Raw genomic sequence first — 17,371 nt, 5'->3', positions numbered from 1 at the left:
TTTGATACATATCTGACACTACTGTTGGAGATGTCTTCCAAGTCCCTTGAGTATATTCTGAGTCCACTTAAATGCAGTTCAAAATAGGACCGATGTGGGGCTTCCCTGGTGGCGCAGTGGTTAAGAGTCCGCCTGCCGATGCAGGGGACACGGGTTTGTGCCCCAGTCCGGGAGGATCCCACATGCCGCGGAGCAGCTGGGTCCGTGAGCCATGGCCGCTGAGCCTGTGCGTCCAGAGCCTGTGCTCCGCAATGGGAGAGGCCACAACAGTGAGAGGCCCACGTACCGCAAAAATAAAAAAATAAATAGGACCGATGTAAGAGCGCAGACAGGGAGATGAGAGTCCCCCTTGAGAATCTACCTCTAGCTGTTCAACCTAATATTTGCCAAACCGAAATCAAGACAAGTCATCTAACAGTGGGCCATGGTTTTCTAAGTGGGTTGTTGGAAAACTGGGATCATGTGACCACAGTCCATTATATTTGTGGCTGATGTGCTGAGGAGGTAGACCAAATGTCCTCTGAGTAGGGTGCAAGATTTAGCAAATGAAAATACAGGGCCTTCAGTTAAATATACTTTTCAGTGTATCTCAAATCTTGTGTAGGAAATGCTTATATGGAAACAAAATTTGTTGTCTATCTGAAATTCAACTTTAACCTGGCACGCTGCATTTTATCTGTTAGCTTTGCAAGCTCTGAGGACTCAAAGAACAACACAATCATGATAAGCTAATGGTCAGAGCGCTCATAGGGCTGACTGGTGACCCAGCTTCAAGTGAAGTCAAACTTTAAGGCAAAGGGCAGCTACTGCCTCCCTGATAATGAGTTAATATTCAGTCATTATCTCCTGACCCCTTCCACTAGGAGAAATTAGAGGACAAGCTCTAATCTGGGTCCTTGGTTCTGGGCTCTCCATGGTCTCCAGGTGAGGAGACCTGGGTTGTCTGTAGGAATCCCAAAACTCCAGGCACCTGTCCTGCTCAGAACATAAGCACAGTCACCATGACACTTTTTAATCCTCACTGCTGAGGCCATCTGGACAATCTTTAAATCATCTAGCTTCATCTGTAGCTTGACAGTTTTGTACCTTGGCTTTCAGGTTCTAATCTATAACTTCTTTCCTTTCCCTCTCCCTTTTCTCCCTCTCCGTCTTTCTCTCTTTTTCCCCACCCCTTTCTCAGTCTTGACCCAGGACTGTCCACTTCTGACCTGCCCTGACATGTGATCCAAATCATCAGATTCTCCAGTCCTATCTAGAATCCAGGGGTACATCACTGGCTGCAGTGGCAGGGGTGGTTCTAACCTTCCTGCCAAGCAACGTCCATGCCTGTACTCTGGACCGTGCCGGTCCCCATTACTGCTAACAGTATGAGGCACACTTTGGGCAATCTCCTTGCTTCCCTGCCTGGACCCCAGAGATGAATGTAGGAGAAAGACAGGAGGGTCAAACATCTAAAACACGGAATCAGGAAAGGTGTAGAGAAGTGAGGGTGGGAATCTAGTTCTGAATATAATGCATAGGATGAGAAATTAAACCTTTAAAAAATCAGCAAGCCAAGTTTAGGCATTCTGGTAGCTTCAAACTGTGTCTTATCTTCAGAGCTTTAGATGAAAATTTGAAAGCCTAAGTCTTCCCTGTATATTCATGCATATAAAACCTTCACAATCCCACTAGAAAACAAAACAATTTCACAAAGTAATTTGGACACTTAAAGAATTGTAAACATCAGGGTTTGAAAAGTGGGAAAATATAAGTCCTATGAAATAAGCAGAACTTCTAACCTGTGCGAGGGACCCTTTTGGCAGAACATAAGCAACTGACAAGGACTCAGAGAAGTCAAATTTTCAGTCCTCTAGACTCTATGTCAGTGTCTAGACCAAGGTCAAGGGGATTTTAGGCCATAGGACACCATGTACGTCATGGCCGTGGCTCTCTGTTTCTGACACAGCTCATATCCTATTTCAACTCTATAACCGATAAGGTTTTATTTGTGGGTAGCCAGATATCATTTTTAAACACAAGACTGTCTTCTATTTATAGGATATCAGGTAGTTCTAGTTAGAAGATCACACTTCTAAAATTAAAATGTGATTTAATGGGAAAGTACATTTAAGTGATTGATACGCAGATTTTCAGGAATGGATTTTATGCCAGATATGGTCTCTTGACCCCACTCTCAGCCTTTGGCTTTCTCCCCATATTGCAATATCCCTCTCCATCTTTTTCACTCACCTCACTCCTAACCAACCTGTGGAGAAACCACAAGTCCCTATCGATAGTGACTGTGGCTTAGTCCATTAAAAAAAAATCTTCTCTTCCAAGTTTTATTATCTCTGAATTCTAGGAAAGGAGGTTTTATAAAACATTGAGCACTCTCCTAGTGTTCTTTCTACATTCACCAATTTAATCTATAACTGTGTTGTTGGTATATGTGCCTTAGTGTCCCACGCACGGTAAGGATACCTTTGTAAGCCCTCAGAGCTTTGCTTAGCACAGAGCCATCCATATGACGATGAGTTCAATGGCTATCTGCTTGCCATTCATTACACGGCACTTCCGTTCTTACAAATAATACAAAGATAAATAAGTCCAGTTTCTAAGCTAGAATGCGTTCTGATTTACAAAATACTTAAAGAAATAAAACATGTACAGATTAAAAAGAAAACATAACAGTAATGAGAAAAGAGATGCAAGAACTTGGTGTCTGAGAACCGCCATTCTTCCCCAGCAGAAGCGATGATGGCATTCCAGGCATGGGGTCTGGGCAGAGCAAAGACAAGACATTATTAAAAGGGGCCAGGAAGCCAGCCACAGGTGACTGTCAAAAGAGGAGAGCAACTCCTGTCAGCCTAATAGTCACACTCACCTCTACAAGAACATCTTTTCTGTTCTGCTTCTAGGACCAGGGATAGCTCCTGGCCACAGCAGAGGCCTAGTCAGGATGTCTTGAATTGAATGCTCTGTAATATTAACATCTGGTGCCAAACAAAGTGGTTTCACACAGATTACCTCACGGAAAGAAGCCAGGGCAGGTATATTTGTGCCCATTCTACATGTGAAGAGACAGAAACTTGAAGAGGCTCAGCAATGTGGCTTGGAAGTGACAGAGGCAAGGCCAGAGGCCAGGACCCATGTCCTCTGATGCGTGGACAGCAGGATGAGTCCCAAACTTTGGTGAACCATGAATCATGTGCAATTCTTTCTTACAAAAAATAAAAGCCAATATCCATTATCTTATCCAGGACTCACTGAGACAGGGTCTCTGAGTGAGAGCCCTGACATCTGATATTTTAAGATCCATAGATAATTTAGATGTGCACCAAAGCTGAGGACGGTGGACCAGTTGGAAAGACAGCCAGATGGTGAAGGCCTCAGTCTCTGACTGTGCTTCTTGTCAGTACATGAGAATGACCTGGAGCCCTCCCACAGCCACCCTCATTCAGTGGCTCTGGGAAGTCTGTGGTTTTAAATCTCTATCATTTTTCATTTAGTTATCCTGCAAAATACTCTTTGATCAACACAGCTCTAAGCTCTGATGAGTTTTATTCTTTCTACACTAGGAGATATGAAAAAATTTTAAAGGGGACAAAAATAGTTTATGTACTCCGTAGTTCTCACACTCTAAGGGATCGTACCATAAACCAGGTGTGGACACTTTTCAATTCAGGCTATGATCTAATAAAAATGTGAAACCAATACTCTTCCAACACTCTCCAAAAATAATCTTTACTTCCTTCTGGTAAACATTTTATGATTTATTCCAATATTTTGTTTTAACTGCATGCTTTAATAATCTTAGGAAAGCAGAGTGTCAGAAGGCAACTTAGATGAGAACACGCACATTTTTATTTTATTTTTTCCCTTTTTACAAGAATCTGTCATTTGCTATCAAAGTAATGTATTTGCATTAATTTTTTTCTTTAAGAGCACACACAAACATGTAATATACAGAGAAACGTTTCATGTGCCATTGCCTTATTCTGTTTCAAGTGTGTTTTCTAAGATCCCTAGGGAAATCAACAGAAAAACGCTTACGTGCTTGAGTGTGAAGAGACTCCCCACACTCCTCCAGGAAAGCCTGCTCCCTCTTCTTGGTGAATTGCTGTGAGTACCATGCACATTCAGGTGACATAAAGTATATTCACTGAGTGTGTGATTAGTCAGGTGCAAGTCTGCAGGCTTGCCAAATGCAGACAGGACAGGAATGACACCATTCACAATGAAAGATATCAAACTAACAAAGCTGTCTTCAAGTAGACGTGGGTCTGCATTAGGCTATGAGGAGTTGTTTTGAAATTTTAATTTCATGCAGTATGAGGATGTGATGGAGCGTGTTCATCACCAAACAAGGATTTTCAGCAGCAAGTAAAGTTCCTGCCAGTAGTAGCAGCACAGCCAGTAAATCCAAACCAACCTTTCCACTGCCACTGTTTCCCGTGGAACCCTCAGTAAATGGAATGGAGTGAGAAGAACTTTCTCAATGGCAGTAGTTGGAAATCTATTCCCCATCCCATTCTTAAGGAGATGGTTCATTGAAGAGGAAAGAAAAGGTCAAATTATTTTAGGAAGAGTGCTACTTTTCTGCCTGAAAAAAAGTTGCCATGATGCCCAGTTTCTTAGCACCCTCTCCAAGTGTTATCCCCTTACCACTGATTTGCGTTCTCACATGGGATTTTACTCCAGGTTAGAAACCCCAGATTTATTCAGTTTTGATTTAAAATACATCTTCTCAATGTGAAAACAAGCTTCCCAAAGAGAGAACAGCTGATTGACTGAACCTTTTCTAGAAACTCTAATCTTAATATGACTTAAAATCTCTGATTATGGCTAAGCCCAGTTCCTGGGAGTCAAGCTTAACTTAGTTTCCTAACTGTTCAAATGAAATGGGGAGAAAATATTTTTTAGAAGGGCATACAAGTCATGGTCCATGTGAAGAATATTACGAAGCTTCTCAGTGAGAAAAGCTTATTAGAAAAGGAACTAAGAAGTGGGGTGAGGAGGATGGAGGGACAGCCACTTACCCTCTAGGATGTGGTTTAGCACAAACTTTGGGTTAGGACAGTTGATAACAGAGTTGAACGTAGGAGGAAGAGGGTATAAAGAATTGAAACCCTACATCTCCCACCCAGACTGGTGGCTTCTTGATTCAGATTCTGTAACTTTCTGCTTCTTCCTTGATGATACCCCAAATGCTTCCTCTGGCCCCAGAAGCACAGAGCCTATATTATTCCACTGTTCATACCTTACAAGGAGAAAAGCAAGGAGACCTTGTTCTGCAAATCATTTCTGGCACCTTATTTTGTTCCATTCTAAAGTAATAAGTTCACAGCAGCAATGGAACAAGACCTCAGCTGGGCAGGAAATAAAAAAGAATGGAGATGAGATTCACAAAAGTTAATGAAAGTCACTCCAAGTGACTGTGCTGAAAGAGCACGGGCTTTAGAATCAAATGAATTGGAACATCAATCTGGCTGGACTCCTTACTAGTTGTATAATATGACCAAATGTCTTAAATCCTTCGAGTTTCCATTTCTTCAACTGTAAAATAATAACAATACCACCTACAGCATGATGTAGTTGCTATAATTACTGTGCATGCAGCCCCCAGCTGATGCTGGGATTTACAAGGTGCTCTGTAAGCATGCTTATCCTCTTCCTCCAACTCAGATGAAAAATGTTGCAGCAAAGAATAAAATATGTGCATAACTGCAATATATAACACATGCATGTGGAACACAATGCTGTGTCAGGCAGACGTTCTCTAGGATTCTACATGTGTTTAAACTGTCAATGGCATTTGGTAGCTGCCCACATATCCGTAAACACAGCCTTAGGATATTATGGTTTCTATAGTCTCATTTTCAGGAAAGTAATTTGTTTGCTCCATACTATCGATATATTTCTTTCTCTCTCTTTTTCAAATAGATTTTTTAGAGTGGTTTTGGGTTCACAGCAAAATTGAGAACAAGGTGTAGAGGTTTCCCACACATATTCCCAGCCTCCCCCATCACTAACACCACCCCCACCAGAGTGGTGCATTTGTCACAGTTGATGGACTTACACTGGCATGTGATAATCAACCACAGTCCATAGTTTACGTTAGGGTTCACTCTTGTACATTCTATGAGTTTGGACAAAAGTATAATGACACATACGCACCATAATAGTATCATCCTGAGTAGATTCACTGCCCTGAAAATCCTCTGTGATCCTCCTATTCATTCTTTCCCTCCTCCATAACCCCTGAAAATCACCGATCTTTCTATTCTCTCCATAGTTTTGCCTTTTCCAGAATGTCATAGAGTTCAAATCATACAGTATGTAGCCTTTTCAGATTGTTTTTTTTTAGGTAGTAATATGCATTTAAGGTTCCTTCTTGCCTTTTCATGGCTTGACAGTTCATTTATTTTTAGTGAATAATATTCCATTATCAGGATGTACCGCAGTTTATCCATTCACCTACTGAAAAACACCTTAGTTGCTTTCAAGTTTGGGTAATTGTGAGTAAATCTGCAATAAACATCTGTGTGCAGGGTTTTGTGTGGGTATGCTTTCAACTCCTTTTGGTAAATATCAAGAAGCATGATTGCTGGAGCATAGGGTAAGGGTATGTTTAGTTTTGTAAGAAAGAGACAAACTGTCTTTCAAAGTGGCTATACCATCTTGCATTCCCATGAGCAATATATGAGAGTTCCTGTTGCTCTACATTCTTGTCAGCATTTCGTGTTCTCAGTGTTCTGGACTTGGGCCATTCTAATGGATGTGTGGTGGTAACTCATTATTTGAATTTGCATTTCCCTGATGACATATGATGTGGAGAAGCCTTCCATATGCTTATTTTCCAACTTTATATCTTCTTTAGTAAGGTATCTTACTAAATGGGTCTTGGCCCATTTTTTTTTTTATCAAGTTGTTTGTTTTCTTATTGTTGACTTTTAAGGCTTCTTTGTATATTTTGGTTAGCATTCCCTTATCATGTGTCTTTTGCAAGTATTTTCTCCCATTCTGTGGCTTGTATTCTTATTCTCTTGACTTTTATTTCTTCTTATATAATATCATCACAGTTTTTTATTATGTAAATTGAACATAATTTCAAGATATACTATAAGTAATCAAGATATGTTAACTTGTAGTGCTAACTAATGTGACACAACAGTAGTTCTGTATATCTAGCTCTGTATATCTAGATGCACATGTGTGCATCTGCATGTATATGTCTCTGTGCTCAGGCAACGTGCTGACATTGGGAAAACAGTTCTAAAGTAGATGAGTCCCTGACCTTGAGGACACCGACAGTCTACTTCTGAAGAAGTAGGGAGGCTGCCTCAGTTCTGAGCTGCGTGATTAGCTTTGCTGTGTTTCCTATGCCCCTCACAGAAGCAAACACATTAAACACTAGTGACATTTAAATGATTTGGGAGCATTAAATTAAGTTCCAGTTTCACAGTTTGTGTGTGTGTTAGGGGGTGGGCAGTTTACCACACTTCCAACAAGTAATGCTTTGACACTAGCTGCGTGTCCTACAATTCAACTAAATTCTGACACCGTGGACCTATCGACCCAGAGATAGCATCAAATTCTACAAGGACTCATTCCTACAAAACTGCCTTCCATCTCACTTCAGACACCAGCTGCAAGTCCAAGTTGTTATCTATTTTTTTTTAAAATCCCTTACTCCACCACAAGTGCAGTCACCAGGGACAAAAACGGGCCCAGCAAGGAGACCTCTGCTCCCTCAGATGCCAGACGAGCCCTGAGACTCACATCTGGAGAGACATTTCTGCTTACTTGGCCACCCAGCTCCTCAACCCTTGTTCCTGCAGAGTTGGCTTCTACCCACAGAGGGAAAGGGCAAGCGACAGTGTGTCCCAACTTGCCGCTCTCTACCTGAGCCATCAAGGGCCAAGGCCACTCCAAGATCCCACTGATGAGAAGCAGCAACTCCAGGTTGTTATTTTGCTTCTGGCCATCTGGTGACAGACTGCAGGTCCGAGGACTCCCTCCTTGGACTTCACACTCCAGTCAAAAGTCTAGATTGTTACTATCAGAGGTTCCCACATCCCCTTCTTGGGTTCAATTAATTTGCCAGAGTGGCCCACAGAACTCAGAGAAACACTGTACTTACTTGATTACCAGTTTATTTTTATTTATAGAAGATTATAACTCAGGAACAGCCATATGGAAACGATGTACAGGGCAAGGTATGGGTAAAAGGGCACAGAGCTGTCATACTATGAGCATGCCACTCTCCCCAACTCTCCACATGTTCACCAATCTGGAAGCTCTCAGAACCCTTTCCTTTTGGGGTTTTATGGGGGCTTCATTATGTAGGCAGCATTGATTAAACCATTGGCCTTTGGCAATTGATCCAATCTCCAGCCCCTCTCCTCCCTCTAGAGGTCAGCGAGAAAGAGGGCTGTAATGAACGTTCCAACCCCCTAATCACATGGTTGGCTTCTCTGGCAACCAGCCTGCAGCCTTAGGTATTTTTCAAAAGTCACCTCCTAATATAATACAAGGTTGTCCAGCCCCTAGGAAATTCTGAGTTTTAGGAGCCCTGTGCCAGAAACCAAATATGTATTTCTTGTTATAAATCATAAGACCACAGGCATCTGACTAAGATGTAGGAGATCCAATGAGCAGCTGGATGTTTTGCCCAGGAAATTCCACACAGTTGTTAGAGGCTCAGAAGTGCACTGTTGTTCAGCATAACATTGACAATAATACCCTGAAGGGTCTCTTTACTTCTACAAAATAGCACTTATCAAAAGGTGTGTTTTATTTCTTTTCTGTAAATCTATTTTAGAATATAAGGCTTGAAAAAGTGCAATATGTTGCTAACTTATCAAATGATCATTTCTCCTTTGAATAAATACAATGAGGAATTTTTTTTTTTAAAAAAGACTTTGAGGATGAAACAGGAATAAACAGCTGACTTACTTTGCTTTGAAAATAAAAATCAAGACTACTGAGGACATGAACTTTGTTCTATAAATGGATGTAATGCTGGTAGAAATTTACATCTCCTGCTAGGGTTATGCCTCAAATTGTATCAATTATTTTGTATATTGACTCAATCTGCATTGCTTTTCATTGTAATTTCAGAAACAAATAAATATTTCTATTTTTAGTAATTAACAAAATGTTTTCTTCAAATCCTGATGTTCACTTGATATAGCATTCAGTGTTTTCACAATTATTCATGCTATATAAATGTCAAACTTCAGCCAAAGAAAATATTCATGATATTTTCATACTCACTTTAAAACAAGCAATCTCCTTAGGACTTTATACAGTATATAGCACAGTATATAGATATTTAGCAGAAAATATCACTTAGGGAGAGGGATTGGTCAGGCCATGATTGACACTTAACAAATAGGCCACCCTTCTAATCAGAAAACTCCATAACCAGGTATCTTCATTAAGTATTCAGCAACCCACAGATTCTGCTCTGCTTTGAATTCTAAGTTGTTAATTTATTCAGAAAGTCTTTAAAATTTGTTTTTGCTACTGAAGACAAACACTTTTTCCGCATAGATATTACAAAGACAGTGCTGACAGGGACTCTGTAAATTCCCTTACCAAAGGCCATAGGATAATTTCTGATATATGTTATATAAGTTTTCTATTGCTCTTGTAACCAATTACCACAAACTTGGTGGCTTAAAAGAACACAAATGTATCCTCTTATACTTCTGAAGGTCAGAAATCTAAAATGGTTCTCAATGAGTTAAAATCAAAGTGCCCGCAGGATTGCATTTTATTCTGGAGCGTCTGGGGAAAATCCATGTTCTTGCTTTTTCCAGCTTCTATAGGTTGCCTGTATTCCTGAAACCAAGCAGAACTCTGCATCCCCTGCTCCCCAAGTACAAAGACCCCTCCATGTCCCCTGCCTCTTGTTTATAGAAAAGCTGAAGTCTCCCAGGCCTCCCTGAGTCACAAAAGAGCAAACTGAAGCAGTTAATGATTAGGACAAGAGAGCCACAGAATCCTTCAGTGTCTGATGCACATTCCTGAGTTGTTTTGTAGATACCATAACTGCCACCTGAGGGAAACTAAACTACATGATGATCAGACCGCAGCCATGACATAAGATGCTCCATCTTGAGCAGTACTGAATCTATGGCTAGAACCGTTCTAAGAACTGGAATTAACACTATTGCTCATAATAATCTGTATCTTTGTGGACATCAAAATAATTGTGGTTTGCTCTCTCTGTGTATGTAATTAGGCAACTAAAAGTGTTCTCAGAGAGAGGCTACAGACCCATGTCAACATATTCCACTCAGAATACAGTGACCTATGGCAGCATGAAGAAGTTACAGAAGATGGACATTCGTCCACAATCCAATAGAATTGGAATAATGTCTAATGGTGGCTATTTTAAGCAGATTTTTACAGGAAAGAGCTCTTTGCAAGAAAGAGCTCTCTGCAAGAGGTCCCTTTTGTCTTGCCACTTTAGCAAAGCCATATTTTAACTAACCTCTGGCCCAAGCACACCTTTCAAATCTTTTGATTACATGATACTTTGCCTAACCTGTTGGATGTTGGTTCTTTCCACAGATCAAAAAATAGAAATGAAGAATAGGTAATTAATGGATAACTAGATCTTTTCCCCATCTTCCCCTTCAGTAATCTTGTGAACAGACTGTGTGAATGAGATAGCATCTAAAGAAAGTTCACAAGGCTTCAACAAGCCTGCATGCAGTGGGATATGGCAACAAATCTTAACCCCTACCTCAGTGATTAACTGAGATTGCTTCTCCTTTTTACCCTTTAAAAACATTCATGGCTGAGCAAAATCTTTGGAGTTGGTTCTGGGACATGAGTCTGCCTTCTCCCCAGGTTGCCAGCCTCCTGATTAAAGCAATCTTTCTGTTCCTACCAGCACTTATCTCTCCAGTATTGACTTTTGAGCAGTGGGCAGCCAAACCTGTTCAGTAACGTTCCTAGGCCCAAAGCCTTCATCTATCCTCAAAGCCAGCCGTGTAGCATCTTTAAATACCTCTCTGACTCTTTTCTTCCTACTTCCTTCTTATATGGACTCTTGTGATTACACTGAGCCCATCCAGATAATTGAGGATAATCTCCCTATGTCAAGATCTTTAATTTAATCACATCTGCAAATTCCCCTTTGCCATGTAAGGAAACAGTCACAGGTTCTGGGGATTGGGACATAGATATTTTTAGGGAACTATTATTCTGCCTACAATACATGCTATGAAGAAAATAACAATATATTACTATCCTGCCTTGATAAGTTAAAAAACCTAAAACTTTGTCAAATAGACACAAAGAAAGACTAATTTGTTGTACTTTAGTCTGTATCATTAAGTATTACCTTTTTCACTTAAGGAAAACTTTCTGTTCTTTACTTAGCTAAATTCTTAGGTGTACTAAATACCTTCTCTCCTAGGAACCACTTCACCTGATCTGGCTTATCCTTTGGAAAGTTGAAAATAAGATCCAAATAATTTTGAAGCTCAGGAACCCCTTCAAGAAATGATGTTATAGGGCTTCCCTGGTGGTGCAGTGGTTGAGAGTCCACCTGCCGATGCAGGAGATGCGGGTTCGTGCCCTGGTCCCGGGAGGATCCCACGTGCCGCGGAGCAGCGGGTCCCGTGAGCCATGGCCGCTGGGCCTGCGTGTCCAGAGCCTGTGCTCCACAATGGGAGAGGCCACAACAGTGAGAGGCCCGCATACCGCAAAAACAAAAAAAAAAGTAAAAAAGAAATGATGTTATAAAAGACAGCTCTTGTATGGTTCTCACCTGATTCTTGGGCTTCTTTTTTGTTTAAAGGGTTGAGTTGGGGTTCACATAAAACCTTTTTACATTTAATCTTTCAAATAGCAAAAAATGCAGTCCAATTTATGTTTCTGATTAGAATAAAGTTCATTTCATAGTTTTTATTTATGGTAAATTTGTCACTGTAAAAGGATCAAGGGAGTCATACTGATAGAAGTACGTCCCCACCCCAAGGGGACAAAGGATTTTAGATGTTTCTTCCTTCTGTCAAGACAAATAATTCCAGATGAGATTTGATTGATGAGATGAAATTATGCATCTGGGCCTCACTCTTGATAGTATTTAAAATTAAAATTCTCATTAGTGCTGGCAAGCTTGAAATTCTTTAGTTTTTCAAATGAAACAATATTTGCATGATTTTGTAAAACACTCTGATTACCATATACAATTGAATTCAACTCAATTGAAAACTATCCGAAAAGAGGAAGATCAACTAACCTGAATTTAAATATTTGTATTCTGTTTTGTCAAAAAAGTGGAAAGCACTTCAGTACCAGAGGTCCTGCACACAACTAGGAACTGAGTGTGTGACAGCCTGAACATTGCACACAGTTTTGTGCGGTCTGCATTTTCATGGGAGAATTTGAAAGAACAGACCTGGCTACAGAACCAGTCTGTCACCCACTGTGCATCCTCAAGCTGCTTCTTGGGTTCCTGGGTTTTATGGCCAGTTCAGAAACAGGCACCAGTCGGCAGCAGGCCTACTGTCACAGCAGATGGGCACTCACTGCCTTACGTTAAAACCCAATATTTCATTTCGGGAAATGACAGCAAATATTGGGGTGAGTGAGCACTGGACTCCCTGTGGCTCCTGATGAAAGAGAAGGGCCCCAGGACATGGGCAACTGGAGCTTGCCGTCCCCTGCTGGAGCATCCATGAGCCTGAGGGTGGGAGCCCAGATGGGTGGGCATGGGGACTGCAGAACTAGGGTGCTGATGAGAAACAGGGTAGCATGTGGCTGGAGGGCTTTCAGATTCTGAAACGCTATAGTCAGTCTTTATCCTTGGCTTGGAGTATGGAAAGGCCTGGTAAAGTATCCCTACTGAGAAAAGATGCATGTTTTCAACTTTCAGAGAACCGATTAGACAAATTCTGCAATGATGGGACACCCTGTCACTGGTACTTCCAAAGCAGGTTGCGATTTTCAGGAATTAATGAATGAATTACTGCTCGATCAGACAGAGTGGACAAGTCCAAGAAACCATTTGCAGCCCTCTGACCACACATTCCTCTTAGGCAAAACACAGAAATGAACAAAACTTTTTCCAGCTTGTAAGCATATTTAATGAAACAAATTTGCTCTCCTACAGACTGTCCACCTAGACTGATAAAACACAAGCCTAAATGTACAAGCAGCATTCTTTTGACCTGAGATTTATAAAAAATCATGGAAATACCACTATGTGTCAAATATCATATGAATACATTCAAATACGTTACCTCATTTCCAAAGCAAGTACAATTTAGACATTATGAAACAAAGTTGTAAACTCAGTAAAATGCAGTCTGCTGTCTTGTGTCCAAAACAAAAACCATAATGAAATGGAGCAGGACCCTATGGCCCTTGCCTCCCATGTCTTTGGCCTGCCTTTTGTTTGTGAAAAAAACTTTAAGCAAAGAATAAGTTTAACCAGAGAAGTGAGAAAATGCAGAAGCAAAGAAATGCAGTCAGACAGGACAAAACAACAATAGTTTAGTTAGTAAGCAAAGCCAAGGACCTTTAGTTCCTTCTCAAGGGTTATAGATAATATTCTGAGCCATAACCTGTGAGCCTGTGAGCTGTCTTATAGATACTGAAACTCTCACCAGGTGGAAGAAGTTAATTACATAATGACCAGACTGTAGCCATGACATAAGCTGCCACAATTCCAAAGGAAATGGGAAGAAACTGACCCTGGAACTGAAGATTAACCATATTAATCAAGATGATGCTGATCAGACCACCACATGACCAATTTCAAGATGACTGTTAGAGGACATTCCTGGTGGCACAGTGGTTAAGAATCCACCTGCCAATGCAGGGGACAAAGATTCGATCTCTTGTCCAGGAAGATCCCACATGCCACAGAGCAACTAAACCTGTGAGCCACAACTACTGAGCCTGCACTCTAGAGCCCGCGAGCCACAACTACTGAGCCCATATGCCACAACTACTGAAGTCCACATGCCTAGAGCCCATGCTCCGCAACAAGAGAAGCCACTGCAATGAGAAGCCTGCACACAGCAACGAATAGCCCCTGCTCGCTGCAACTAGAGAAAGCCCGCACAGCAACAAAGACCCAACACAGCCAAAAATAAATTGATTAATTAATTAAAAAGAAAAAACATGACTGTTAGAGCTGACTGTGCTGTTTCTACATGTAGCCCCCTCCCTTCACTTATAAAAGCTATTACCCACTGTCAATGGGGGGTGAGTCAGCCTTTGGACCGAAATCCTCCTTCTCCCCCGCCCCCAGTTGCCAGCACCCAAAATAAAGCAAATTTTCCTTTCCACCAACCTTGCCTCTTTAATGGCTTTTGAGCTACGAGCAGTTGGACCCCACTTTCAGTTACAAAAATGCAATTTGGGGGCTGTTATTAAAGCACTGTGTTAAAGATTTCTACATCCAGCATCTCTGTCCTCTCACCATTTCCTGAAGTCTCCATAGACTTTCAGGTAGAGCCCCTCTTTGATGGCTTGTCCATGGTCCTCACAGTCTCTGCCCCTGTCTTGTCATAGCATCCTGGGTATTCACTCTCTGCAAAGCCCACAAAACCAGGACTTCCATCTGACTTGTTCATGGCTCCTCCCTCAGTGCCTAGAGCAGTGCCTCGTACTTAGGAAGTCCTCATCAGATATTTTTGAATACATAAATTACAGGATTCTCCCCAGCTTGCTTGGAATATTTGCCTGAGCCCTCTTGGGAAAATGAATGCTGCAAAAGCCAGCATTACATTACATTTACTCAACTAGCAATTCTCTCTGAAACTGCACGGTGATTTGCACACAGTAAGCATTGGATGAATATGTTGAATTTAGCAAATGAAGGGATCATGGTATGGGTGTAAAGATTTTTTTTTTGTGCGGTACGCAGGCCTCTCACTGCTGTGGCCTCTCCCATTGCGGAGCACAGGCTCCGGACGCGCAGGCTCAGCGGCCATGGCTCATGGGCCCAGCCGCTCCAGGGCATGTGGGATCTTCCCGGACCAGGGCACAAATCCGTGTTCCCTGCATCGTCAGGTGGACTCTCAACCACTGCGCCACCAGGGAAGCCCCCATGGGTGTAAAGATTATTTTAAAGTGAAAATATTTGAGCAGAAAGAAATCTCATTTGAACTTCCTTTATCTGACGAAAGCAGAGCCTCCTGAAAATACAGCTAACATTAACCCCCCTTCAGGGAGTTTCCTGAGAATTCAGCTGTTATGGAAGGCAGATTGCCTGTTGCCATTAGCATAAAAAAGCTCACAGAACGTTCCATGCTTTCCTACCAAGCTTAAAATTCTCCTTTCTTGTTAAATTGGTATACAAATCTTTGCTTCTGGCTATTCAAGGAGTTACTCATTACTGAGAAACTCCTGGTTGCCCCTTTAAATAAATCTTGAATTTTCTCATGTTAATCTGTTTATTATCAGTTAATTCAAAGGTCCTCAACCACTGGAACATAAGATGGTAAAGAAAAAAATTTCCTCCCAGCACCAGCACAGCCATAATGATCTGTTCATGGATTCCAGACATCTTGCTTTCAGTGGCTGGTTTCCAGACCACACTATTAGTTCGGTTGTTTGATTGCTTACTGATCCCTGATATTTACTGAAAGGATACCAAAAGGTTACAGATCATTTGCAAGACAGTCAGTTTAGCAGAAAGATAAATCCATTGTATGAAGCAGAATCAGTTATCAATACAGTTTCTCAGCTGGACCGTGATAGCACTCAAGCATTTCCTATCCTCAGCATATTTTGAAAACCAAAATTTCTGGTGGCATCTATGATTATTTCAGTCTTTTCTTGGGCATCTTCTGAGCAGGATTCCTGGCTGCGCTGCCTCCACACAGTTCTGGCCCAGGCAGGGCACACTACCTTTTTGGATGGTACTGTGGAATGGGGCACCCCCTGTTATCTTTCTGATCTCTGATGTCCACTCAGCTGTTCTTTCATTCAGTGTGTCAGGTCATATTGAGGCAGGAGATATATGGGCCCCAGGCTGAGTAGCTGATGTCTGTCCCCTGTGGACAGATACTCCAAGATAAAGATAATGGCAGGGGCAGGAAGGAGCTGAGTCCTGCCCAGATAAAAGATAAAAGAACCACATATTTCTCATTCTTGAGGTCAGTCAAGGAGGCCTTCCTGACTACAAATGAGCAGAAAGGCTCCTCAGAGGCCAAAAAGGGAGAGGGGGGTGCCACCCCATCGTAAGTAATATCAACCTTCCCACAGGCCTCTGTGCTGGAATCCATCTTGGCTAATAGATGCGCACGCACACAGGAGAGGACCCTAGTAAAACCAAATACAGACACAGAGCCAAGCAAAGCAAGATGATTGGCCAGAGGAAACCTGGAAGAAATGACCTGTATAAGTGATTTAAACTACCACAAAGGCTCATCTCTCTCTCTGAAACCACCCATGTGTGCCTATTCACATGGACCGTTTTTCCTCCTAATAAACACTTTGCTTGCTTCACTACTTTCCGCTTCTTTGTTGAAATTCCTTTCTCCAAAGCAGACAAGCCAGGGCCTTGTCACTAGCCACTGGCCTTCATGGTCTAGTGGCTAGGATTCAGTGCTCTCACTGCTGTAACCTGGCTTCAATCTCTGGTCGTGGAACTGAGATCTTGTTTCAAGCTGCTTGCTGGCTGAGGCCACCCAAGATCAGTATCCACCGTGTCCCAGGTGGGCAGCAAGGCTAAGGCGGTCAGCATGAGAAAGACAGAAATAAGTTTGGATGCCAACAAATTCTTTCCTCTCCAACACTGAGTTTGAGAAATGGATGAGGCCAAATAAAGACTAACAAAGATTCTTTGCTTGAGCAACCTTTGGAACTTTCTCCTAGGACTTCTTTGTAGAGTACAGTTTTAGCAAGAACCCTGCTAAATTAGTGTAGTTCCCCATCCTCCATATCTAATCATCCTTGATATCTGCTCAGGATCCTCATCCCCCACCCCCCCCCCAGCTGATGTCTGATAACCCTGTCTTATTATCTTCAGCAGGAATCTTATCTGGATGATTCACCCAGAATCCTCCTTACCTTGATGCTTCTAATGAATGATTTTCCATTCACTAACCCCCTACTCTACTCCTCAGCTATAAATTCACACTTGCTCATAATCAGAATGAGGCTGGTACTAACAGAAAACGGGGCCCCAGAGACATCACGATGTTACCAAGTAGAAAAGAAGCAAGAGGAGGAAGAAGCTATATCACGAAGGAATAGGAACTGGGGGTTGGGAACTACTTGGAGGGGGGGTGAAAATTCTCATTTCTCAGGTTTAGAGACTTTAGTTTCGAGGTCAACAAAGATAGAGAGAAAAGGCCTTCCAGATAGGGGGTCAGTGAGCCCATAGATAAAAGGTGTGGGGTCTCCA

This window comes from Aethalodelphis obliquidens, unplaced genomic scaffold (genome assembly GCF_003676395.1).
Source record: "Aethalodelphis obliquidens isolate GAN/ISIS:26980383/991018 unplaced genomic scaffold, ASM367639v1 scaffold74, whole genome shotgun sequence".
NCBI classification, from domain to species: Eukaryota; Metazoa; Chordata; class Mammalia; order Artiodactyla; family Delphinidae; genus Aethalodelphis; species Aethalodelphis obliquidens.
This window is presented reverse-complemented; position numbering follows the sequence as displayed.